The 25,082-nt window shown below is 34.2% G+C and overlaps 2 long non-coding RNA genes across 2 annotated transcripts; one reads left to right on the top strand and one right to left on the bottom strand.

The window, feature by feature from the left end:
- The first annotated feature begins 957 nt into the window (after positions 1-957).
- Positions 958-5,109, top strand: LOC106669158. The gene is made up of 3 exons (XR_001340888.2): positions 958-1,119; positions 4,450-4,593; positions 4,672-5,109. It is a non-coding gene; the product is annotated as an uncharacterized LOC106669158 (long non-coding RNA).
- On the bottom strand, positions 3,365-5,679 carry LOC112126339. The gene is made up of 3 exons (XR_002909912.1): positions 5,533-5,679; positions 3,696-4,074; positions 3,365-3,627 (listed from the first exon to the last, which is right to left on the bottom strand). It is a non-coding gene; the product is annotated as an uncharacterized LOC112126339 (long non-coding RNA).
- Between the last annotated feature and the right edge of the window lie 19,403 nt (positions 5,680-25,082).

Genomic DNA, 25,082 nt, shown 5'->3' with positions numbered 1-25,082 from the left:
AAGAGTCTTGGAATTTTTATAATCATGCATCCAATGTCACATTTCAAGGTTGGTATGGTGAGTGCTTGGCCGACAAAGCAAAAAAAAAAAAAAAAATCTGGTAGAAATACTACTGATGGTGTTTCATCGATCACCAGAGTAGGTATGATATAACGAGTGTTCACAATTACCACAGTTCCATATTTTGTAGGAATCTGATCGAATGGTTGAATTTCGTACACGAATCCTACTTTCAGTTCCATCAGACCAATGCGATTTCGATTGACATTGTTTAAACAACTAGCTAATTCAAAATTCAAAAACATTTTCTTTATCGTGCAGAGCGCATCTTACGATCTCTAAATGATCATTAATTAACGGTCACTAAATACTACACAAATAAAATCTAATAAATTTCTTTTTATAAATAAAGAGAAAAGACAATTATTGAGGGTTTAAATGAAATTTTAACATCTTAACCATTTGAGCCGACTTGAAGAGCTAGTAACTGAAAGGCTTTTGATCCATAATCCAAAATAAATCAATATCCATATTATATAATAATTGAAAACTGGTCAATTGACTGTTTGCAATGGAATTCATTTTGAAAAAAGAAAGACCTAGACTTTTTAAACTAATAAATGTCAAAAATGATAAATACCTTTTGGCGTGATGTCGAACCGGTGGCCGCCACGAGACAAAGAGGGCGAATGGCGGGAATATTAGTTCCCAGTCCCCTCACCAACTGATAATTAATTATACAATTTTCTCACAATTTAATTTAAATATTTAAAAATGTTTTAAAATAATATCAACCGAATATTGTAACTACTTGTTTAAAATTAAGCCCGATTTAAAAAAAATAATAATTATACTTCAGTACTTTTGGAAGATACTTGTTCAAGCTGGCAGTGATCTGATGATTCTCCGTTTATAATTTGAATAATGATTTGAGTTTAAAAATAAATAATTAATTCTTGAACATTCCGTAAATTTTTGTGCTATTATTTTTAGAAGAAAGAAGAAAAGAATGTAATATTTTTTATTTACTTGGAAGTGTCCTTGAATCACCGGCCGTTTCCCGCCATTTCCATGGACGATTCAGGCTACAATTGACGGTCGAGGCTGTTCTTTTTCACGGTGAGCTTTTATTTCGGAATATTATTATTATTTTCATTAATAAAAGTTGCTTTTACGTTGAATTCAAAGAAAAGTCGTTAATGAAATAATTTATCAATCATCAATTGATTTGTTGGATGTATTATTACAACACAGCGAGTCGGTTCAACCTCTCCGGATCGCCTGATGACTTCGATAAAATTTCATTTTCGATTACCAACAAATCCAATATTTTTTCAAGAGGAGCAAGTCGGTTTTATGATTATCAATAAATAATGAGATTATTTCAATTAATTATACTTTTTATAGACCAATGGTCATTGGTTCAAATCTTGCTCGCAACACTAAAAATGTTCAATTAATTAGGCGTTTCATCTAAGGCCTTGGTGAGATGAAAAAGTTAGTGTTAAGTGTGAGTTTCGAACCCGCATCCTTCGGCTCAATACGCCGCTGCCTTAACCTCTTGAGCTATTGGCAAATAAGTCTTGATAGATCAAGTGGTTAGAGAAGGGATGGTGTGTGTAGTGTCGAGAGCAAGTTGGGTTAGAACACAACCTTCAATACAATAATTATTCAGAAATCGTGATATGCGGTCTGGTGTGATGTAGGTTTCAGAAATTGTAATTATTGATTAATGGTCACTAATCACCACACACTTCAATTCAATACTGTGCTGCTCTAACCACTTGAAATATCGACTCATGAAGTCACAATAGCTCAGGTGGTTAGAGCAGTGGTGTACTGAGCTGAAGGTTGTGGGTCATAATGGTCAATTATGACTGCTAAACATATATGGATTAAAAAATAAAATTTGTGTTTATGGCAGTTCTAATTTATTGATCGATTTATTAATACTGGGTTTACTCACCGGTTAAGGCAGGGACATTTTCAAACAAATTGCGCAGCTTATGCTGTTGTGCAATAATTTGCCAATGAATGGCAGTGTTTGATGCATTGCACAAATGATTGACTAGTTTCAAAAATGTTTGAAATCTTTTGTACTGTTTGGGTTGTGTAGGTGCATATTGCACATTATTTTCCATTATTGACTGGTATTCTTGATGGAATCTCTTAATTGTGTGTCTTGTTTATCCATATGTGGAAATACCAGTTACCAAAGTTCTGCACAAGTATTAGAATCCATCCTCAAATAATTTTTGAAATCAAGGGGGGATGATAACTGTTGTTCTTGAATTAGGCTATCATGGCTAAGGGTCGCCCTTTTCTGTTGCCATTCCATTACCCAAATTCTGAGTTTTCTTTTTCGTTTTCTTGTAACAGTGACATCATCTAATCTTAATAATTGATGCAATAGCTATTGGGGACATGGTGGTCATACAATTCCCAATTTACAATTAAACTTTCAACAAAAATTTAATGAAATATAGGGGTGATGCGATGCTACATTGTGTGTCACTTTGTTGAACATTTGACAATGTAAGGGCTAGCTCAATTATGACTGCTAAACATATATGGATTAAAAAATAAAATTAGTGTTTATGGCAGTTCTAATTTATTGATCGATTTATTAATACTGTGTTTACTCACTGGCTAAGGCAGGGCCATCCCAATTTTCAGAACTGACCATCACAATCTGGCCTTCCATCGATGTGTTAAAAACATTATTAAATTGAAATTGGTGGACTAGCACGGCACAGAAGCACAAATGTATCAAGTTGGCAGATATAAATAGGTGAAGAGTGAATATTCCCACTTGACTAAGAGTAGGCCATCTGAGGTTGACAGACAGATACTCTATTTCATATGTAAGGCATAAAAATTTAGGCGTCACAAAGTACAGAGTAAAATTTAGAATTAATGGAAGAAAAACAGGGTCGTAATTTTCAGAATTAACCTTACAATCCAGTCCCTAGATTCTGAAAATGTGTTAAAAGATGATTTAATTGAAATAGAGTATCGATTAGCTAGGGAGGGGGCTCTAGGATGATCTGAATAGGTGAAGAGGTATCGTACTCACGTTTCTAAGAATAGGCCAAACAGGGTTGACAGATTCTGTGCTATGTCCGGCATGGAAAGTTTACCCCAGATCTTCCCTTCCCCAATTTCACTATAGCTTATCCTTTAACTAGTTTGATTTAAAAAGAAAATCTCGGTTCTCTTGAGTGAATGTAAAACTTCACCTACAGAATTCCTGGCATGGAAAAACTAATGAAGATGACACTTTGCCTATTGGTTTATCCAACTTTCCATAGGTATAAATGAAAAGAAATGATGACAGACTGTTGGTTTATAAACACAGCAGATATATCGACAAATCACAAAAGAATCAGAGCCCTAGTTGTTTATTGAAGATGTTTGAAACATGTTGAAAAAGGAGGGACAGAATTTATTACATGATAGATTATTCTAATATAGACAATATTTACAATTATTTCAATGATTATTATCAAAAACAATTATAATTGGAGCTGTTTATTTCAATCACTTTGCTCTTTCCACTAAAATTGATTTACATTGTCCAATAAATAAATCCATGATGTTATTGAATGGAGGGCATCCTTTCGGTATCTGAAATTCAAGAAGCAAAGTAAGTGAGGGTATGACATAGGATATTTGACACTTTTTTCTACTCATACCTCATCATTTATGGTTGAATTACAAGATTTAAAAAAGAAATTAACATTTCTGTTGAATATCCAATTAAAAAGTACAGGAGATTGTAGTACCAGTGAATAGTTAATTTTTATTCCTCTGCAATTTGTTAATGATACCGAATTTGAACCTAAAAGTTCCTTGATGAATTAAGACTTACCAGTGGGCTTTAAGCACAGAATGGAGGATACAATAGCTTTTAAAGGCGCACTATAATATGCACCCCAACTATACTTCTGTCAACCTTTTCAATTTTAAGAAATCATTTCAATGATTATTAACAAAAAGAATTATAATTGGAGCTGTTTATTTCAATTACATTGCTCTTTTCACTAAAATCATCATCAGAACCGATTTTTGCACCTACAACCAAAGAATTTGACAATATAAAGTTAAAGTTTTTTTATTTCATTTTGAAATAAGTTCTTTTTATATTAATAACATGTACTATATAGTATGGTTTGTAGCATTTGCTATTGTATCAATTCAGTTAAAAATGTACATTTTACTGGTTGACCAAAAGTTCATTCCTGTTGAAAGTTCAATCAAAACTTACATAAGATTTTGTAAAATTATTTATATGGAGATTCTATTTAGTATTAGTACAAGAAATCATATTCTGCCCTTTTTGTATGTTATAGTTATTATCTAATACAATTTTTCTGTAATCTGATTGTCAATGTACATTATATTTCATTTATTGTAAGTTTTATACATTTCTTGTGTTTTCTTTTCTAGATGGTGTTGTGCCATTTTTGTATCTTTTTCCTACATTTTCACAAAGGGCTATTAGTGCATTAAGTTGTTTCGTGAGTGTTGAACAGTGTGTAGTTAGCTGGTTCATTGTAGCTGTTTCAAGGAAAGGATTGTTGCCTTCAAAGGGTAAATTTCATTTATATATCTATTTATGTAAATTGTCTACTATTCTCTCATTTAATCTTAATTTTTTTCTTTTTCCAGGAAGGATTTACAAATGGTAAATCAACTCTCTCTGCTGGCAGTCAGGTTAGTGAGCATGTTAGAATTAATATTTTATTATTGCCCCAGCAGCCAATATAACCCTCTCTGTTTAATACTATCTGTCCTATCTGCAAATTTTAATACAGGTAGTGTTTCAAAAGTAAAACCTATTACCTATTACAGCACCTTCTTAGAAGGGTTAGAATTTAAAGTTCGGGTTTTCCCAACTAGATAAAGTTTTCATTTTTTGTAGTGAACTTCTTTAATACAAACGGTTTCGTGGCCTCCTGTTTTGCGAGAAGCCTAGATGGCAGGCACAGATTGACACCTCTTTCTGTCGAAATTTGTAGGTCACTTTAGGTCACTGTACAATTAATACAATTTTTTGTATTATCTCGTAAATAAGTTTTGTATGTAAATTACATTTAATTTATTGTATGCTTTACACATTTCAGTTTTCTTTTTTCAAGTGTGTTGTTCCATTTTTACATCATTGTTTTACATTTTCACAAAGTGCTATTTAAACAGTGCGTTAAGTTGTTTCGCGAGTGTTGAACAATATGTAGTTAGCCGGGTCATCGTAGCTGTTTTAAAGCGAGGATTGTTGCCTTCAGAGGGTAAATTTCATTTATATAACTTTTATTTATGTACCTTGTCTACTATTCTCTGTTTTAAACTAATTTTTTTCTTTTCACAGGAGGGATGTACAAATGGTAAATCAACTCTCTCTGCTGGCAGTCAGGTTAGTGAGCATGTTAGTATTAATATTTTATTATTGCCTCAGCAGCCAATATAATCCTCTCGGTTTAATACTATCTGCAAATTTTAATACAGGTAGTGTTCCAAAAATAAAACGTTTACCTATTACAGTATCTGCTTAGAAGAGTTAGAATAGGCACAGATTGACACCTCCCTCTGCCGAAATTTGTAGGTCACTTTAGGTCACTGTTATATAACACCATCTAGAAAAGCAGGTCGATTTACTTCGAAAAAGTCAATAAAAAATTTTTTGATTTTTTTTTCGTTTTTCTCGAAAACTACGTGTCCTATGAGCCTAATTCCTTTTCCAATCGACTCAGCAGGTCGATTTACATAAAAAAGTCAATAAATTTTTTTTCGATTTCTCGAAAACTACGTGTTCTACGAGCCTAATTCCTTTTCCAATCGACTCATTATGTCGATTTACATCGAAAAAAGTCAATAAAGTCCATAATCTGTGAGAACTCAAAAGAAAAGATAAAAGTTCCAGACTACCTAAAAAAAGTCAGCCTATCAATGTAACGATGTCAACAAACAGGGCCAAGGTCCAGATTCCTTCCAAAAAAATTATCTTAGACAATGTAATGAACACTTTTTCTAAACCTACGTCACACCAGACCGCATCTCACGATCTCCAAATAATCAGTAATGAACACTATAGCCAAGTCCGTACGTTTTTTAGTCCATAACTGAGAGAACTCAAAAGAAGGGATAAAAGTTACAGATTCCCTCCAAAAAAATTATCCTCGACAATGTAATAAACACTGTAGCCAGGTTTGTCCGTTTTTTAGTCCATAACTGAGAGAACTCAAAATGAACGATAAATGTTACAGATTCCCTCCAAAAAATTATCCTAGACAACGTAATGAACACTGGCAAAATCCGTCCTTTTTTTTAGTCCATAACTGAGAGAACTTAAAAGATAAGTTACAGCCTCCCTCCAAAATAATTATCCTTGACAATGTAATAAACACTGTGGCCCAAGTCCGTTTATTTTTTAGTCCATAACCTGAGAGAACTCAAAAGAAAAAAGTTATAGGCTCTCTCCAAAAAAAAGTCAGCGGATCAATGTAATGATATCTACACTGTTAGTCTAAATTTTCTAAAACTTTTTTGGATATTAAAGACATTGGTATAAGGTATTCATGCTGAAACTGTTTCCCTAAGAAGATTTTTCTAAGACAAAGATTGGACAAGGCAAAAAATTAATTATATATATTATTATTAATTGAAGAATTGTGGGGAGTTTGGATTGGGCGGAATTTCAAACGGAGGTCTATACAACTTATTTCACTTTTAAATACGGTCCGTCCTTACACGCATTGACTCCCGTGACGGTTTCGTGCTGTTTTATCAATTGAGAAGGTTCGTGTTTGATAAATGGCCCTTTTTAAAATCGCACCATTTCCCATCGAGTGGATTGGAGAAATAAATTGTATCTCATGGTGATCGTTAGACCCCGAACGTGCAACAGGTGATTTTTCTTCCATTTACCACTCCGACGTATACATCATTGATAAATGATCAATCGATGACCGGTATCAATCAAGGAAATGGATGAAACATCCGACATTTCTCAATAAATAGCCACGCGTACGACTGAGGGCAACGGTCTTAAAATTTAGGCCAGGATTGATAACATGTTACAATAGTCGACCTTTAAAGATAAAGAGAAGTCAGATAAAACATATTTATAAAATAACCAAATACTCTGATTCAAATATTCTAACATCGTGGTTATGGTTGTCCCTGACACACGGACCATCTCGTCTTGCTCTTGTTCGTGGTATATGGTGGTGGTTGTCTGGGTGTCGACATATAAGCCTAGATGGTAGAAGGCTAAGGTGATGATGAAAACGACAGGGTCAGTGAGTCGGACCTATAGGGAAGCTATTACTTACCAACTGATGAGTGGCCCTCGGAGGATCTGAATCGTAAAGCAGGGATCATCATCATCATTCAGATTAAGAATAAGACCATGCCAGGTTGACCCACGGACACTTCGGCATGTAAAGTTTGCTCTATGTGTCCGACTTAAGGCGTTGAACCACTTAATTCAATATTTCCCTCATATTCAAACTGAACCAGCAACCGTATGGATACATCAGTCGTACACTTCCATTTCTCGTACAATATAACAAAAATTCTAGAATTTTAATAAATTATCTATGAATGATGAAGGATTAGATCGATAACATTAAAAATAAACGGAAAATTGAAAAATTCAACTCGGTTTTTTTTGTCGACTCCAATATTTCTAAACCTTTTAGTTGGAAGTAACATAAGAAGACAGTCTTCTCGTTTGGGTTGGGATTGGATTACATTCCTTTTCACTTATCAGATTCCACTTCTGAAATTTATCACGAGAAACTTAGCAGATGGCAGGACGCAGAGATATTATACAAAACTATTTCGATTTCTCTTGATGTCTTTTTCCTCTGGTCACTCGTGTGCTTTTTTGTTTAGAACCCCTGAGGTTATAATTTATTTATATATATACTTAATTTTATTTTTAAAGAAATGTGTGGTGTTTAGTGACCGTTAGCCAATGATTATTTGGAGATCGTGAGATGGGGCTCAAATTGTTTGTTTTCTGTGTAGATGTGTCATTTTTGTGTGTCGTGTTGAGAGTGCCCACATACACAAGAATGATACATCTACACATGAAACAAACACTTTGAGCCCTGATGATGATCTCAATAAAGATCGAAACGTTGGCACGATAAAGAAAATGTTTTTCTAAAACCTACGTCACACCAGACCGCATCTCACGATCTCCAAATAATCATTTTTAAAACAGCAATATGCGTTAACACGATAAGATAGTGAAGGAGCTATCCAGTAGTAGAATTCCTAAAACATAGCTTAATTGTAATCACTTTCACTTTCTGAAGCCATGGGCTCACTGTCTCAAGTAAATTATGATTATTGCTTTTATAATCGGGTGGAAAATTGTTATGAGGATTTGAGTGGGATTGGAGGTCAGTGTGGAATAATTCGTAGTTGTATTTTGCAACTTTTTTTATACATGGAACATTTAGGTATAGATCTAGAAATTCGGAATTGTAGTGCCTGGTTTTTGGGGAGGTTGGAAGGTTTGGTTAAAGCCCACAGTTCTATGCCGTATTTTGTACTTGATGATTTTATTGTCAAAGGGGAGAATAGATCTGTTGTAATCGGTATGAGACGTGTGAAAGGGTTCTAGGTTATTTGCTTGTCTATGGAGCCCAAGGAAGCGCATGATGCTTTCAGTAGAAAGTAGGATGAGGTTATAACAGATTGGACAGAAAGTGCAGGTTATTTTTGTGTTGTTGTTGTGTTGAGCTTGATTCAAGGGAATTAGACTCCATGTATCTGGAAGGTTCGGTAAGCCATAATAAGCTCGGAATTGAAGCGTAGACGGACAGTTTCATCAGCGCTAGGATAACTGTGTCAGGCTGGGAAAGGATATCAGCAGTATACATTGAGTATGGTAAGGACCCTGAGGGACACCTGGGTCGCCTTGTACAAAAGAGATTGAGAGGACTCATACTCTTAAGTACCTTTGACCAGGTAGGATTTGCTAATAGCAAAGTTTATAGAGGTTAGGATCCTCTTGAATTCTCGAATATGACCAGGTGACAGACTTTTTCGAAGGCCTGCTCGGCATCAAGGACCCTTAACCGTGGTGTAGGGATGGGAAGGGATAACAGCAGTATATACTGAATATGGAAACAGATTCTGAGGGACACCTGGGTCGCCTTGTACAAAAGAGAATGAAAGGACCCATACTCTAAAGTACTTATGACCAGGTAGGATTTGCTAATGGGAAAGTTTGTAGAGGTTAGGATCCTCTTGAGGTCCCGACCTTGATCAGGTGCCAGACTTTATCGAAGGCCTGTTCGACATCAAGGACCCTTAACAGTGGTGTTGGGATGAAAAGGGATATCAGTAGTACATACCGAGTACAGTAAAGTCCTCTGAAGGACACCTTGATCAGCCTTGTACAAAAGAGAGTGAGTTGACGTGATTTTAAAGTACGTATTGGCCAAGTAGGACGAGGAGCAAACCCTGCTGACAGACATGAACGAAGCCTAGATATCGAGGAAGACACTCGAGAATCATCGATTCATTTCAAGATAGGATGGAATGATGCTCACAACACGATGGCACTGATGAACTATGTAATAGTGGAAACCTAAAAACCAAATTATCCCAACACCTAAAAATTTGAAGGTGATGTGGATAAGGGTTTAGATATTGGGTGGACCATAAGAAGCTTCCATGACGTCTGGATATAAGTGGTATGCCGAGTTATATTATAAAGGGTGGTTGGGAAAACTATGGTTTTTTTGGGTGAAGTAAAAGGTTTTGGGATACAGATAAAGACAGCAGAGAGAGGTGACTTATGAGGATTCTTGCACGAGTGGTAAGCTTTTTCTTCATCGGAAGAGGCCCGTGCTTACGCGTTTCTGTAGTTTTTTTTCCACCGATTTTAGAAAAATAAAAAGAAGTGAAATCAACCTACTTTGTACTGTATGATTATGGTTAAAATAGAGTTAATTAAAAACGCAGCGTGTTCTCTATTGATACGATAGCTTTCCGAGTTGGATCCACGGGTTCATTGAATAGAACTCACGAGTTAATTATTCATTCTGCTCCCACGGAATGGTTTTAAACAAACAGAATCAAAACCATATCGACGACTGGGATTATGATAAATGTTTCGTTTGTGCTTTATTGGCGTGAGAAAGCCCAGGGGAGCGGCTCAACGGCTGTTTACCTCCATTGTATGGAGATGGTCTACTTCGCGCCCACCAAACCTCTTAACTTGCAGGAAAAAAGAAGAACAAACGGCGTAAAACTGACCTAATCTCGAACGGTCTGCTTCTGACAACATGTGAAAAGTAACAACTTTTAAAAATTAAGTGTAAACGAAAGTTCTAAAGCTTTTACGCCCTAAGTTTCTTTCTCTACATTTCTCGGCTCATGAACAAACCCGTTTCTCAGATTAACTGCCATTTTTTTAATAATTATTTTTTATAATTAGTCATTCACAAATATGTTTATTATTACGAGAGGTTTGCATATTAAAAGAAAAAAGTAAAAGTTGTTAAAAAAAACTTGATTTGGACTTGGTGAAAGTGGTCCCAGGGCCTCAACGTCTGCTTGCGGACGACCGGAAACAGATTACTTATCGCCTTCAGATAAACAAAAACCATTTTCGACGTGGGCAAAAAAAAAAAAACGCCCAGCGCAGTTCGGCCCACGACGTCAATTTGGTCCGATTAGGAGATAATCATGCAAATTTGACGATTCGATTCGGAAATCAATGAAGAAACCGCAAACCGACCAATTTTAAATATTTACACAATGATGAATCTAAATTTATGAAATTCTCTCATCAATTTCGTAATAAAAGTCAATTATTAAGACTTTACGTTTTGATTGGTGGCTTTGTCACCGTAGTAAAAGTCAATTATTAGGAATTTAGTGTCAATTATTTTTTCGAAAGAGAGTGTCTGTAGTAATCGTCAATTCAATACTCATTTATTTCTTAAGTAGTATATTCTTAGGTTAGTCTGTCCGGTTACTGTCAAATACTAATAACTTAGGACTTAGTAATGGCATTTTCTCTGTAGTAAAAGTCAATTATTAGGACTTTACTGTCAATTATTCTTTCGAAAGAGAGCATATCTTGTAATATTACTATGAATTTAAATTTCTTTTTTGGCACTTTATCTGTAGTAAAAGTCAATTATTAGGATTTTACTCTGTTTTATTCTTTGGAAAGAGAGGATATCTTTGCAGTAGTCGTCAATTCAATTCTAATTTATTTCTTCGCAGCTGATGAGTCTACTTAGTTATTGTCAAATACTAGTAAGTAACTCAGGACTTAGTAATGGCACTTTCTCTGTAGTAGAAGTCAATTATTAGGACTTTGCTGTCAATTACTCTTTCGAAAGAGAGCATATCTTGTAATAGTCAATTATGTACTATGAATTTAAATCTGGCTTTTTGGCACTTTACTTGTAGTAAATGCCAATTATTAGGGCTTTACACTTGTCTTGGTCTATGTTGTTGTGAATGTGAATCCAAGACCAACATCTGTATTTCTAAAAAAATAATATGAATATAAACTTAAACGTGCTTTAATTGAATGTTGCTATAAAGACAATCTACTAATAAGATGTAACTGTGTCTGAATTGACTATAGCTATATGCGACTAACAAACACAAGACTGAATTGAGTGTACCCCTAAAAACTATACTTCGACTTAATTTATTGTAACTAAAAAAAATCATAAACGAAAACATAAGACTTTCTAATTAACGATTACCACCAAGTCAAGGCCACCCACAAAAGCCTCACCACCAATTATTTCACAAATCTACAAAGACAATCAACAGTCATTTAACAGAGTCTGAATTGACATACAAAAACTTATCTTTAATTGAAATTGTTTTAAGTTAAAAAAATTAAAATAAGTTCTATAAAGACTTAGCTGTAAATACGAATACTCACCTATCCACAGGGATCGGCATAAAATCCTAATATTTGACTACAACTAATAATATTCTACTTTGAAAAAAATGATACTTGAAATAATTATTAGTACAAAGAAATGTTATTAACTATGAAGAAAATTCATAGTATTTTAGTGCAGCTAAAATGATTTCACCTGAAAGAAAAAGTGCCTTAAAATATCTCTCTTTATGTACAGAGACAATGCCACCAACCTAGACTTAAAGTCTTATAATTGAATGTTACTACAAAGACAATGCCATCAACTAAGACCTAAATTTTTAATAATTGATTGTAACTAATAACACCCTGCCTCGAAAAATCATTAACTACTATTACAAAGACAAAGTTACCTACCAAAACTTAAAGCTCTAATAATTGACTTTCACTGCAATGATGATGCCATAACTTTAGGCCTAAGTTACTAGTATTCGGCTATTACTAAAAAGACGCTGCTTGAACGAAATATTTACTCGTTAATGAACTATCACGACAAAGACAATGTTACCTACCAACATTTGAAGTCCTAATAATTGACTGTTAGTATAAACATATGGTATCAACAAATAGATAAATTTCTAATAATTTACTAAAATTAAAAATACCCTGACTCGAAAAAAATATTAACACTTGAATTAAATTAATACGAAGACAAAGTTACCTACTTAGGCTTAAAGTTCTAATAATTGACTTTTCTACAAACTCAATGCTATCTACCAAGATTTAAGGTCCTAATAATTGACTGTTAGTATAAAAACAATACCATCAACAAAGACCTAAATTTCTAATAATTGACTATGACTAAAAACATCCTGCCTCGAAAAATCATTAACTATTATTACAAAGACAAAGTTACCTACCAAAACTTAAACCTCTAATAATTGACTTTCACTGCAATGATGATGTCATAACTTTAGGCCTAAGTTACTAGTATTCGGCTATAAATAAAAAGACGCTGCTTCGAAAGAACACACGAAAACAATTTACGTACTTAGATTTAAAGTTCTAATAATGGATTGTTAGTACGAAGACAATGTCATCAAGTAAATTGATGAAACAAATTCATAGCATTTTACTCCAATTTAAATGGTTCTGTCTCGAAGAAAGAAGGTTTTTTAAATTATCTATTAATACAACGAAAAAGACACCAAATAAAACCTAATCCTTATTATTTTTTATAAGAATAATACTTAAAATACAATGCCACCAATGAATGTTTAATTAATTCTTTACCTGAATGCTAAATTTGTAAAAATTAGTTTAACTGGCTACTTAGGTTAAGGAGTCACAGAGAAACTTCCATTAAAAAAATAATAAAAGAAAATAAGTGATTAGACAAGATGATAAGTGACGAAAAAGACGCATTAGCATTTTCTCCGGCTGTTCCCCCATGTTTTTCAGTTTCTTTCTCAAAACCTATCTCTCCATTTTCACTGAGTTCATTACCCTGGATCCTCATGAACTTTCAAAGATCATTATTTTAATTTTTGTTATATTTTATATCTGGGTAACGGCGTTTTATTTTTCAGTTCGATTCCTAGTCAGTTTTATCCCATCACTCAACGCCAAGTTTACAAGGGTTGTGTACATCATCAGGTGTATGACTTTCTTCTAAACCATTTTTTATTCAATTTGCTCTCAGAGAGTGGAAAGAGATAGTAAGCCCCTGGGTTTTTTGGCAGGAGCAAAACTTTTTGACCGATGTCGTTATTCAGTCCCAGGGATGTGAGGCAACTTGTAAGTTTTCTTCTCTCGGTCCCATGGGTGCCGACATGTGGCGAAATTTTAATGGGCCGATAATACGTTCAACGGGAACGAGAACGGGAATGGGGAAGAGAAGCAAACTATGGGAAAAAACAGCGCCAACCCTTGCCGCCGGGATTGTTTGTTACACGCACATGCAATAAAAATAATTTATAAAAACTGGATATTTCAAACCTATTGTCTAACAACCGAAATATTTTGGGAGATTACGGAGCTAAAATTCATTTTGAAAACTTGCTTTACGCCACTGATGACTGGCTATCATAGTTTGTCAACAAGGAACCTGGGAAATCGCAAAATTTGATAGGAAATCTTACTTCAATTAATTTGAAGTTCATACATCTCTGTTCTATTGCCTATTTATTATTCCAAAAAGCAAATTCAATAGTATACAGTTAAACTTTTAAAAAAATTTTCAAGAAAACTCGCCTAGTGGCAAAGTATTTGGTAATCAAGCCTTGGTAAACACGTTTCTTCGAGTAAGCGTCAATCTTTGTAGTAAGAGTCAATTTCTTAGAATTTATCTCTTTGTTGGCAATAAGTAAACCTAAATAATAATTTATTTTCAGATTTGATTTATGTGGAGGTAGTATTTAGGTATTTTTATCGTGGCAATATCATGTGGTAATAAATAACTAAGGAGTGACATCTTTATTTCTGATGGAGTTTTTGTAATTGTAATCAATCACCATGATTATAGTTCATAGTCGATGGCATTGTCTTTATAGATATAGTCAGTTGCTAGGAAATTAAATCTTGGTTGGCGGCATAGTAATAGAAATTCAAGACTTATTTCTTTTTTCGAGGAAGTGTCTTGGTACTTACAATCACTAACTAAAATTTAGCATCTAGGTAAAGAATTAAATAAACCTTCATTGTGGCATTATGATTTAGCAATATTTGCATAAACAATAGTAATCTGGGTTAAATTGTTTTTATTGTCTTTGTATTAATAGATAATTTAAGAAACACTTTTTGTTAGGCAGAGTCGTTTTAGGCGCAGAAAAATTCTACCAAGCTTGATGTCTTAGTTGATATTGTCTTTGTTAGATTAGAACTTTAAGTCTCGGTAGGTAACATTGTCTTCGTAGTAATTGTTAATTCAAGAGTTCATGTTTTTTTTCGAGGCAGGGTATTTTTAATTGTAGTCAATTATTAGAAATTTATGTCTTTGTTGATGGTGTTGTCTTTATACTAACAGTCAATTATTTCGACTTTAAACCTTAGTAGGTAACATTGTCTTTGTAATAACAGTTAACGATTTTTTGAGACAGGTTGTTATTAGTTATAGTCAATTATTAAAATTTTATGTCTTAGTTGATGGAATTGTCTTTGTAGTAACATTCAATTATTAGAACTTTAAGTCTAGGTTGGTGGCATTGTCATTATATTATTAGATGTTTTAAGAAACACTTTTTTTCCGAGGCAGAATCGTTTTAGGTGTAGAAAAATACTACACTTTATGTCTTAGTTGATGATATTGGCATTGTAGTAAAAGTCAAGTATTAGAACTTTAAGTCTAAGTAGGCAAATTGTCTTTGTAATAATAATTCAAGTGCCAATGTTTTTTTGAAGCAGGGTATTTTTAATTATAGTCAATTATTAGAAATGTATGCCTTTGTTCATGGCATCATTGCCTTTATACTAACGATCAATTATTAGCAATTTAAATCTTGATAGATAGCATTGTCTTTGTAATAATAGTTAATGTTTTTTTGAGGCAAGGTTTTCTTTAGTTATAATCAATCATTAGAAATTTAGGTCTTAGTTGGTGACATTGTCTTTGTAGTAACATTAAATTTTAAGAACTTTAAGTCTACGTTGGTGTATCTCTGTAGAAATAGATAATTTTAGGTGTAGAAAAATACCACGAATTTTTGTCTCACTTGATGATATTATTTGTAGTAAAAGTCAATTATTAGAACTTTGAGTCTAAGTAGGTAACATTGTCTTCGAGTAATTTAATTCAAGTGTTAATTTTTTTTTTGAGGCAGGGTATTTTTAATTATAGTCAATTATTAAAAATTGATGTATTTGTTGTTACCATGTCTTTATACTAACATTCAATTATTATGACTTTAACTGCTGATAGGTAACATCGTCTTTGTAGTAATGATTCATTCAAGTGTCAATCTTTCTTTCGAAGCAGCGTCTTTTTATTTATAGCAATACTAGTAACATATGCCTGAGGTAATGGCATCGTCCTTGTAATAAAAGTCAATTATTAGAACTTTAAGTGTTGATAGGTAATATTGTCTTTGTAGTAAAAGTCAATTATTAGAAATTTAAGTGTTGGTAGGTAACATTGCATAAAGTGTCACTGTTTCTTTCAAAGCTGACTCCTTTTAATAGTTATCTGCTTGGGATAGGTCTTAATTGGAGGCAATGTCTTTGTAATAAGAGCCATTTATTAGGATTTAAAGACTAGGTTAGTGGCATTGTCTTTGTAAGTTTGCACTGATGGTTAATTCAATTGGTCATCTTTGTTTTCCAAGCACTATTTAGTTATAGTCATATACTATTAACTTAAGCGTAAGGTGATGGCGTTGTTTTTGAGGTAAATGTTATTAGAATTTTAATTCAAGTCGCAATCTTTCATCGACGCAGAGGCTTTTTAGTTAGTGTTAGTTATTTTGTTGGCGATTGACTGTGTAGTTATTACTAGACTTTAACACACACTTAGAGTATTATTTAATACTAATCCTGATAAGACGTTTTGATGGTGGGTTATATCGTGAGAAAACCTTGCAAATGTGTCGTATATGTACATAATAATTAGAGTAACTTATAGAAAGACAATTTAAAAAAAAATGATATTAATGTTTTGTCTTAAATCCTTGGTTCTTTATTTTCAGGGAAGCAAGACTGAAATATACTTATTTCATATTCAAGGAAAGACAGTTTAAATAAAATATTATTCCGCAACAGGAAGTTTGCATTTGAGTTTCATAAGTCGCATGCTTTCCCCGGCGGTTTCTGTTATTCTGCAGCTTGCGAGTTCGCCGATCTGGAAACCTCAGCCTCCAACCGACTAATTTTCAAAATTGGCCAAAAAAAATCCTGTGTCGCTCTTCCGCTCCAAGACTTTCAAAGGGACTGTAAGCTCGTGGTGCAGGAGGCGATTATTGACGATGTGAAGCGGAAAATTTTAACGAGGAAATTGACTTTTATCTGTAGTCTAAATGACAATGGTCTAATCCCAAACACGATTTAGCAAATTATCCCGTGTTAATATCTGATTATAGATTATTTTAAAAGGATTTTTTTATAAGATGAGCCATTGTTTTTATTTCTTAATGATCCCTTGCCCAATTTTATTTAAGGCGTTATAATCACAAGAACATTCTTTTGTTTATTTTCGTAATTATCACAATCTGAAATATACATCTTCGGTGTTTGAATCGCGATCTGGATCAGAAATAAATGACAGTCTTCTGTATCGCTTTCTTTGTAATTGGCCGTCCGGAAGAGAAAACTTACCCATTTTCGGTTTATTTAGCAAAATCTCACTAAATTAAGAGCTAAACACAGCTTTCTATTAATATCCAAATTACACGTTCAGTTGTAAACATGGGCGAACTCTCTACTTTCTTCACTCGGAACAAGTTCAAGGCGAAGGTCCTTTATTGATTGCAGGACGATTCTCTCGCGAAACCGATAAAATATAGTCAATTTGTTTTTTCATCAGGGTGGGACGTCATCGAGTTGAATAATTTCCCGAAACGCGACACCTTGCCTTGGTTTGGAGGACTCGATTTGTATTCACTCGGTATACATCTCACACAGCGCATAGTCTTCTACGTGCATATCTGTCATTCTTTGGCGAAAATAAAACAACCACATGTCGGGAAAAAATGCACAATCTTCTCTTCCTTGACGTTAAGAATTATTTGAGAATGAAGGACGTGAAAGGAAAAGTATTTGCACTATTTCTGCAAAATTATTGTCACATACAAAAGATCAAGAACTATTTAATTTACTATTATGGCATGAACAATTGCCTAGCACTAAATAAATCACTACTACAAAAACTACTACGTCTACCATCAACAAAGCGCAAACAATAAGTACAAGAGTGAATATAACTGCCAACATTTCCTACAAAATCTTTTAAGAAATTATCAACTACAAAGGCAATACTACCAACAAACAGCTAACTATAACAAAATGCTATCTAAATCTCTTCAACTACAAAGATCTAGGTTTTTAGGAATCGCCTGTAACTACGAAGACAACGCTACCAACCAAGATTCTATTAATAATGTAGATGAGTATCACTACACAGACAATGCCACCAACAAAAGCGATAAATAAAGGAGAATTGTACGCTACTATCCAAATTCCTTTACCGAAAAGTCTGTTTTAAAGAACAGTCTATAACTTCAAAGACAATGCTACCAACAAAGGCTCGATTATTATTGTAGGCTAGTGTTGCTTCAAAGGTAATGCGGCCAGCAAACAGCCAAGAACAAAGGAATTCAGAGTTACTACTTGAATCTCTCCACCTACAAAGATCTAGGTTTTTAGAAATCACCTGTAACTACGAAGATAATGCCACCAATCAAGGTTATGTTAATAATATAAATGAGTATTACTATAAAGACAATGTCGCCTGCAAAGAGTAAGTACACGAAAAGTGAATGTTACTATCTCAATCTCTCCACCTACAAAGATCTATGTTTTTTAGGAATCGCTTGAAACTACAAAGACAATCCTACGAACTAAGATTCTATTGATAATATTGATTTCTCCATACTATTACTCGAAGATGAAGATCTTTAATATCCCTTTGCTTTATTTAACAGAGTCAAGCTCGTCGGTTATACAATAATTTTACGACACGATATGTGATCCTGGGATTCACACGTTTCCATTGAAATTTTTTTTATAATTAACTATTTGACATTGATCTTAATCCATGCCCTTGACGAAATATTTTGACTGTTATTCTGTACCTACTGATACGACACGCAAATAAAAAATCTTTACTTTTTCATTTATCTTCTGTTTAAAAAAGCCGAATTTCCTTCACGATTAGTGTTAACAAAGGAGTTTTATTGTTATAGAGTCATATTTCCTAGTCCTTCCTCGTTAAACGCCATGTCCTTCCTACGCTTCGAAAAAAAAAACTGTCTGAAGGTGTACTTTACGCGGTTTCGTTTGTTTCGAAAAATTGTAAAGTCCTTTAAAAGCTTTGCGAAGTGTAAAAATGTTGACATTTTTGTGACACCAAGGCTGATCAAGTAGAGGGGCCAGTAGCCAACCTTGTACAACTCCCACTTTAGGCGAAAAAGGACACTTGAATTCTTTCGATTTTTTGCAAATTTGGGTCATTTTTAATTATTTTTAAGTTGTCAGTTTGTTTTGTTTTGTTGTTCATGATGCTGCTGATTCCCTGGTTGGTGTGTTCTCGCTGCCCCCCCCCCCAAACAATATTCTTCAATATTTGTCGACTTTCTCGCAGTCGCAAGTACTTATTGGTTAAGCGCCGAGTCACTTCCCACGTCTTCCCGGAATTCCTCGTTCACCCGACTGCGGGAATGTTCACAGCCCCGAACGCAATCTTCATCTAATCATTAGATCATTTAGCACCGTCGGAGATCTCAGGTTGCGCGTTTTAAGAAAGCCAATTAGAGAAAACTGAGAGTTTGGCAGTTTTTAATTATTCTGAGTTATGGTCGATGAGTTTCGAAAAAATCCCCCAGCGGGGCTTAAAAGTTTCAAGGGAAAGCTGTCATGCTGCAGCTCCATAGTGCAGAGATGATAAAAATCAACGAGTTTCCTAGCCTGGAATATCATGAACAACCTGAACTTTATTATCTAAGCCAGGTGTTGGAATAGTTGTGCCGTACCCGGAGAACAAAATTCGCACGGGTCTTAATTGAACCCTTGGCCTCATTACAACCCGCGTGTAAAATCATTAATTTCTTATGAATATACATGCCGGCCCGTTTGTTCTGTATGTATAAAACCCATAGGGGACAAATTGTAATTGGGAAAGTGGGAGTGGAATAATTGCCTCTGAATTATATTGACTGATCAAATGGCGCAGGTGAAAAACATTAAATTCGAAGGACTAAAATACAATCTACTAAGGGAGAGAGAGAAAAAAAAAGAGAGAGTTAGAGACACAGAGAGAGAGAGAGAGAGAGAGAGAGAGAGAGAGAGAGAGAGAGACACAGAGAGAGAGAGAGAGAGAGAGAGAGAGAGAGAGAGAGAGAGAGACAGACAGAGACAGAGAGTCCGAGAGAGAGTATCGAAGAGATAAAAATAGAGTGAGATAAAGAAAGAGAGAAGGTGAGACTGAGAAAGAGGCATAGAGAAAAAGAGAGAATGAACGACTGAGCGTGAACGAAAGAAATCTGAGAGAGAGAAACAAAGAGATAAAGATAGAGCGAGAGAGAAGGAGACAGGGAAATGGAGACTGAGATTGAGAGGGAGAGAGAGAGAGAGAGAGAGAGAGAGAGAGAGAGAGACAGAGAGAGACAGACAGACATATAGACAGAGAGAAAGAGAGAATGAAAGAAAGAAATATGAATTGAAGTAGGGGGAGAGAGTGAAAGAGAGACGAAGAGAGAGAGACACAGAGAGAATCAGAAAGAGATAGATAGAATATAGATAGAGTTAGAAAGACAGAAGATCGATGTACAAAAACACAAAAATTAGACAACCAATGTTTCTTTTATTGCGACCACCTTTGATGAATATTGAGTTTTTATTCTAAGATCCAACTTCATTGCAAGAAAGCCAAAGGCCAAACAATTTAGTTGAAGTTTATCGATCGTAACGCACCTTGACACGGTGAGATTACGTCGTTTTTTGGGCCGGTTTAGTCAGCACGATTTCGCCCCCGGGGGTGCTTTGCAAGGTAAGTCGCAATTAGGGCTTTACGAGCGAAGCGCCCGTGACTCATGAGCAGACAACGCGGAGGCGAAACCGTTCTTTTTATTTTCCCCCCGACGAATTTCCACAGAATAAAAGACAGTTCCTCATCAATTTTACGAAACTGCCGAGTGTAGGATGTGTTCCACAATTGCCCACGCGAATGCCTGGCCCGGGGGATAAACGCGGAATTGAAAAAGTGGAACTTTTTTTTTTCAAATTGCAAGTTTCAGGTGACACCAAACAGATTTCAATTCTATTAATTTCCCTTCTACCACAGCTTAATAGACTATTATGGTCAGACTATCTCACAGATAATGACTTAATTACTCACGAACCTACTCAATGCCACCATCTTAGCACGCTATAAAAAAGCACTGATGTCTATGAAATTATAAGCTAGAAAAATTGATATTGACTATTATTACAAAAACGCTAACATACACATGAAGTCAACAACACACAAACTTACAACACACCAACACCGCTAATTAATCTTGAATTTTCTAAAACCTCAATACTCAGATATGGCTACTAAACTACGCCAGCAAGAAAGACAATCAACTCAGAGTTGACTAGTTCTATGGAAAAACTTTAAACTACATTGTATATGTTACGACAAATTAAAATAGATAAAACTGGTTAAATCGTGGGCCTTGGAACAAAAAGAAAGGATAGTAATAGACCCAATTACGACTCGGCCACAACACAACACACTTGCTAACGCACTTATAGTTAGCACAATAACTGGCTTGTCGTTGAAACTCGAAGTCTGAGACTCACCAGTGATGGCAGTGAACCTTTGTTTGGATATGGTTGCATTTTATGGTTTTCCACACATGGATTTTCTATCTAGAATGAATGCATTTATTAGCGTGTGTTTGAGTAAATAGGGGTTTGTTGTGGAAAATACAATACCCAACAGATCAACCACACTAGATTAGTTAATTTGCCGTGCTGAATGAATGTATTTATTAGGGTGATCGGTTGACTTAGTTATTGTTTGGATGAATGGAGTTTGTGATAGAATATAGACTGCCCAAAAGACCCACTAAACGAAATTGGCTAATTCGTCCTAAATGAATGTATTTATTAGAGTGATAGTTTAGTTTAGTGTGTGTGTGTGTGCGTGCGTGTGCGTGCGTGCGTGTGTGCGCGCATGCGTGCGCGCGCATGAGTTTGTAGCGGAATGTAAAGTACTCCAGAATTTATCGTCCTGAATGAATGTATTTATTAGCGTGATCGTTTACATGAATGTGTGTGTGTGTGTGTGGGTATGGGTTTGTAGCGGAATATAAAGTACTCTACAATTTATCGTCCTGAATGAATGTATTTATTAGCGTGATAGTTTACATTAATGTGTGTGTGGGTATGGGTTTGTAGCGGAATACAAAGCACTCTACAATTTATCGCCCTGCATGAAAGTATTTATAAGCGTGATATAGTTTACATTAATGTGTGCGTGTCTATGGGTTTGTACCCGACAATTTATCGTCCTGAATGAATATATTTATTAGCGCGTACGGTTGAGTTATCCCACAGACCAACCATATTAGTCTATTAGGGTAATTGTGTTTAGACTTTAACGGGGGGGGGGAGGTACAGGTGTAATATCACATAACCCAGCGGCTCCACAAAAAAATTCCCCAAGACCAATGGCGGAATATTGAGTACCCCATCGGTCCTCAGTTAGGTTAGTTATACAATAGGAGTAATGGATGATAGAGAAATATCACTTATTCCACCACCTAATTGAGTAAATTGGTCATCTCACACCATTCACGCCAATCTTTCACACCCTCTCACCACACGCCAGGAACACAAAACATCCTCACAATTCACTATTACTACAAATCAAAATGTCACTAGAGGAGACATAATGTTATTTAAATATTCTAAAAGGCAGCATAGAACTCTCCAAAAAGAAAACATTAATTGTGAATAGAATATAAAATAAAAAAGAATTCTAGTAATACTATATGTATTATTATTAGAAGATATAATGTAGATTTTTAACTACTATGCGTAAAATTTTCCATTTTGCGCTGTTTTCAAGGATAAGCGCGGTCGTACAGTTGGGAGAAAAAACAAAACAACCTGGAATCTGTAAAACGGATTTGCCTCACTTCATTTCCAAGGATAAAATCCACCCAACATACCGCAGGACTGCTCTTGAAGGAACGCAATATTCAAACTGAAACATTACCGATGATGACAAGCTTGCCAATTCCATTGATTCAAGCTTCTTTCCTTCTTTCGTATTATTGTGCGATAACCGGCTTGTGTGAAAGTCACAAACGCTATGTTAACTCATAACAGCAGTTCATGAAGTAACCAGTCGATAACATTGTTTAAAAATAATGCTAATTGTTAGAATTATACATGAAAAAGTTGTTGGTTGCGGCATCATATCTTAAAAAGACCAATCTCATTCATACGTATATGAAATTTTTCGGTAAACTTGTGGGCGTATTTGGTTTAATGTGGGGATCTGAGTATTAGAGTATCAATAATAATGTAATCGATTGGTTATTATTGCTGAGTGACATTTAATGGCTATGTCGTTGTAGTAATAGCCAATGGTAATTAGTTTTTCGTTTGGTAGTTATTTTGCTGTGGAATAATCAATTCAACGTCAGAAACAGTTTTTTTTGTAATGGGTAGTGACTTTGTAGTAGTTTAGAGGTAATTCGACCTTGGTATTTTTGGTGACAGTCTTTGTAGTTGTATTGAATTCAAAGGTAGTCAGATATTTTTTGATAGCTCTCTTTCTGAGAACAATCAACCCGGCGTTTTTATTATAGTTAGTGGGAATGTCTTTGTAGTAATTTAGTGCTAGTTAAAACTTAGTATTTGTTGGTGACATTCTTTGTAAGAACAATTAATTCAACATCAAATAGTTTTTTTGTTTGTGGGAGTGTCTTTGTAGTAATGTAATAGTAGTTAAGCCTTAATATTTGTTGATAACATTTTCTTTGTGGTTGTAATCAAGGGTAGTAAGATATTTCTTAATGGATATATATTTGTAAGAAAAATTCAGTGTAAAATGTTTTATTTGGTAGAAGCGTTTTTGTTGTAAATTTATTCAGTAGTAATTGTATCTCTTTTTATTGTGTTTTTGTAGTATTAGTCAATTAATTTGAATTATACAGTTGCTTTTCTTGATTGTCTTTGTAGGAATAGTAAAAGTTTAAATTTTCGTTGGTGATACCATTCCTAAACATCCAATATCGTTTCTACAGAGAAGATTAAATTAAACATTAACATTAAATAAGGTTTGATAACCACACAAGCAACATAAATACACAATGTTGTCGAGGGAAAATTTCAATATGTCTTAAGTAGACTTGGATATAGTATTTAGTTTCAAGCAACTGTAGATCATATAGAATAAAAAGTCTGAAACTATTTTTGTTTTTTCTGGCAAAGATCGATGGATCAAGTTGGAAGAATATAGCGTGACTAGAGTAGACGCATTTTCCCTTTATACAAAAATACAACGGAAAGAAATCAGAAAAAAGCAATTATTTATCCTGCGACAAATCAGAATTCCTTGACAGTTTGTACTTTCTCGACGTTTCTCATTTAAATGGGACTTGGGCTTTCTTTGACTTTCTTTTCATACAACGGCAAATTCTTTTTTATTTTATATTATTTTAATTTTATTCTTCTTCTTTCGTATTTTAATTTCTCAATGGGAGAAAGCAAATTGTTTTGAACTTAGAATAGCGGGGCTAGGCGGACCAGGAAGATCAGGGCCAAACCTGTTGTGATTTTTTCTTTATTATTTGACTTGGGGCTGTTTTTACGGTATTGACCTCTTACAGCTCACTTTCTTTATGATTTAATTTTTATTATTTCTTTTGAATAATTCATTTCTCTTTTTTTTCTCCTTTATTAGATACTTGTGTATATATAAGCGGCATTTATATATGCATTTTTTTTATCACAACAGGTTCCCTTTTTCAGATCTTTAGCCGCTACGTTTGTAGCGTTACCAGGATGGACCGCTGGGCGGCGATCTGATTTTTACAGGGATTTTTTTTTATAACTCTATTTTTAACCTTTACATTATCATACATTTACAAAATTTAAAACATCATCCATAAAATAGTGTATACACATACTTTACATTTACACATATTATACTGCCACAATTTAATTACTTATATCACAGAATTTGTAACTTAATTTTATATATTTTCATAACATTAATAATAGATTGTAATTAAATATTTATAATAATATATATGCATGCCTATACAATAAATTAATAAATTATATAATTAAACAACCAATAAATAAATAATAAATAAATAATTTAGTAATAAATACACACATACTGTAATAAATGAACACGTTGTACAAATTTTATCCATGAAATAGTGTACGTCTAATATATTTTCTTTTTAGTGCAATTTTGGATTAGTGCGATATAAATAAATAATTTAGTGATAAATAAATAATTTAGTGATAAATAAATAAATAAATATATATATAT

This window comes from Cimex lectularius, unplaced genomic scaffold, assembly GCF_000648675.2.
Source record: "Cimex lectularius strain Harlan isolate CLEC.00 unplaced genomic scaffold, Clec_2.1 scaffold93, whole genome shotgun sequence".
Classification (NCBI taxonomy): domain Eukaryota; kingdom Metazoa; phylum Arthropoda; class Insecta; order Hemiptera; family Cimicidae; genus Cimex; species Cimex lectularius.
The sequence above is the reverse complement of the archived record's forward strand: the minus strand, read 5'-3'. Positions and strand labels throughout refer to the sequence as shown.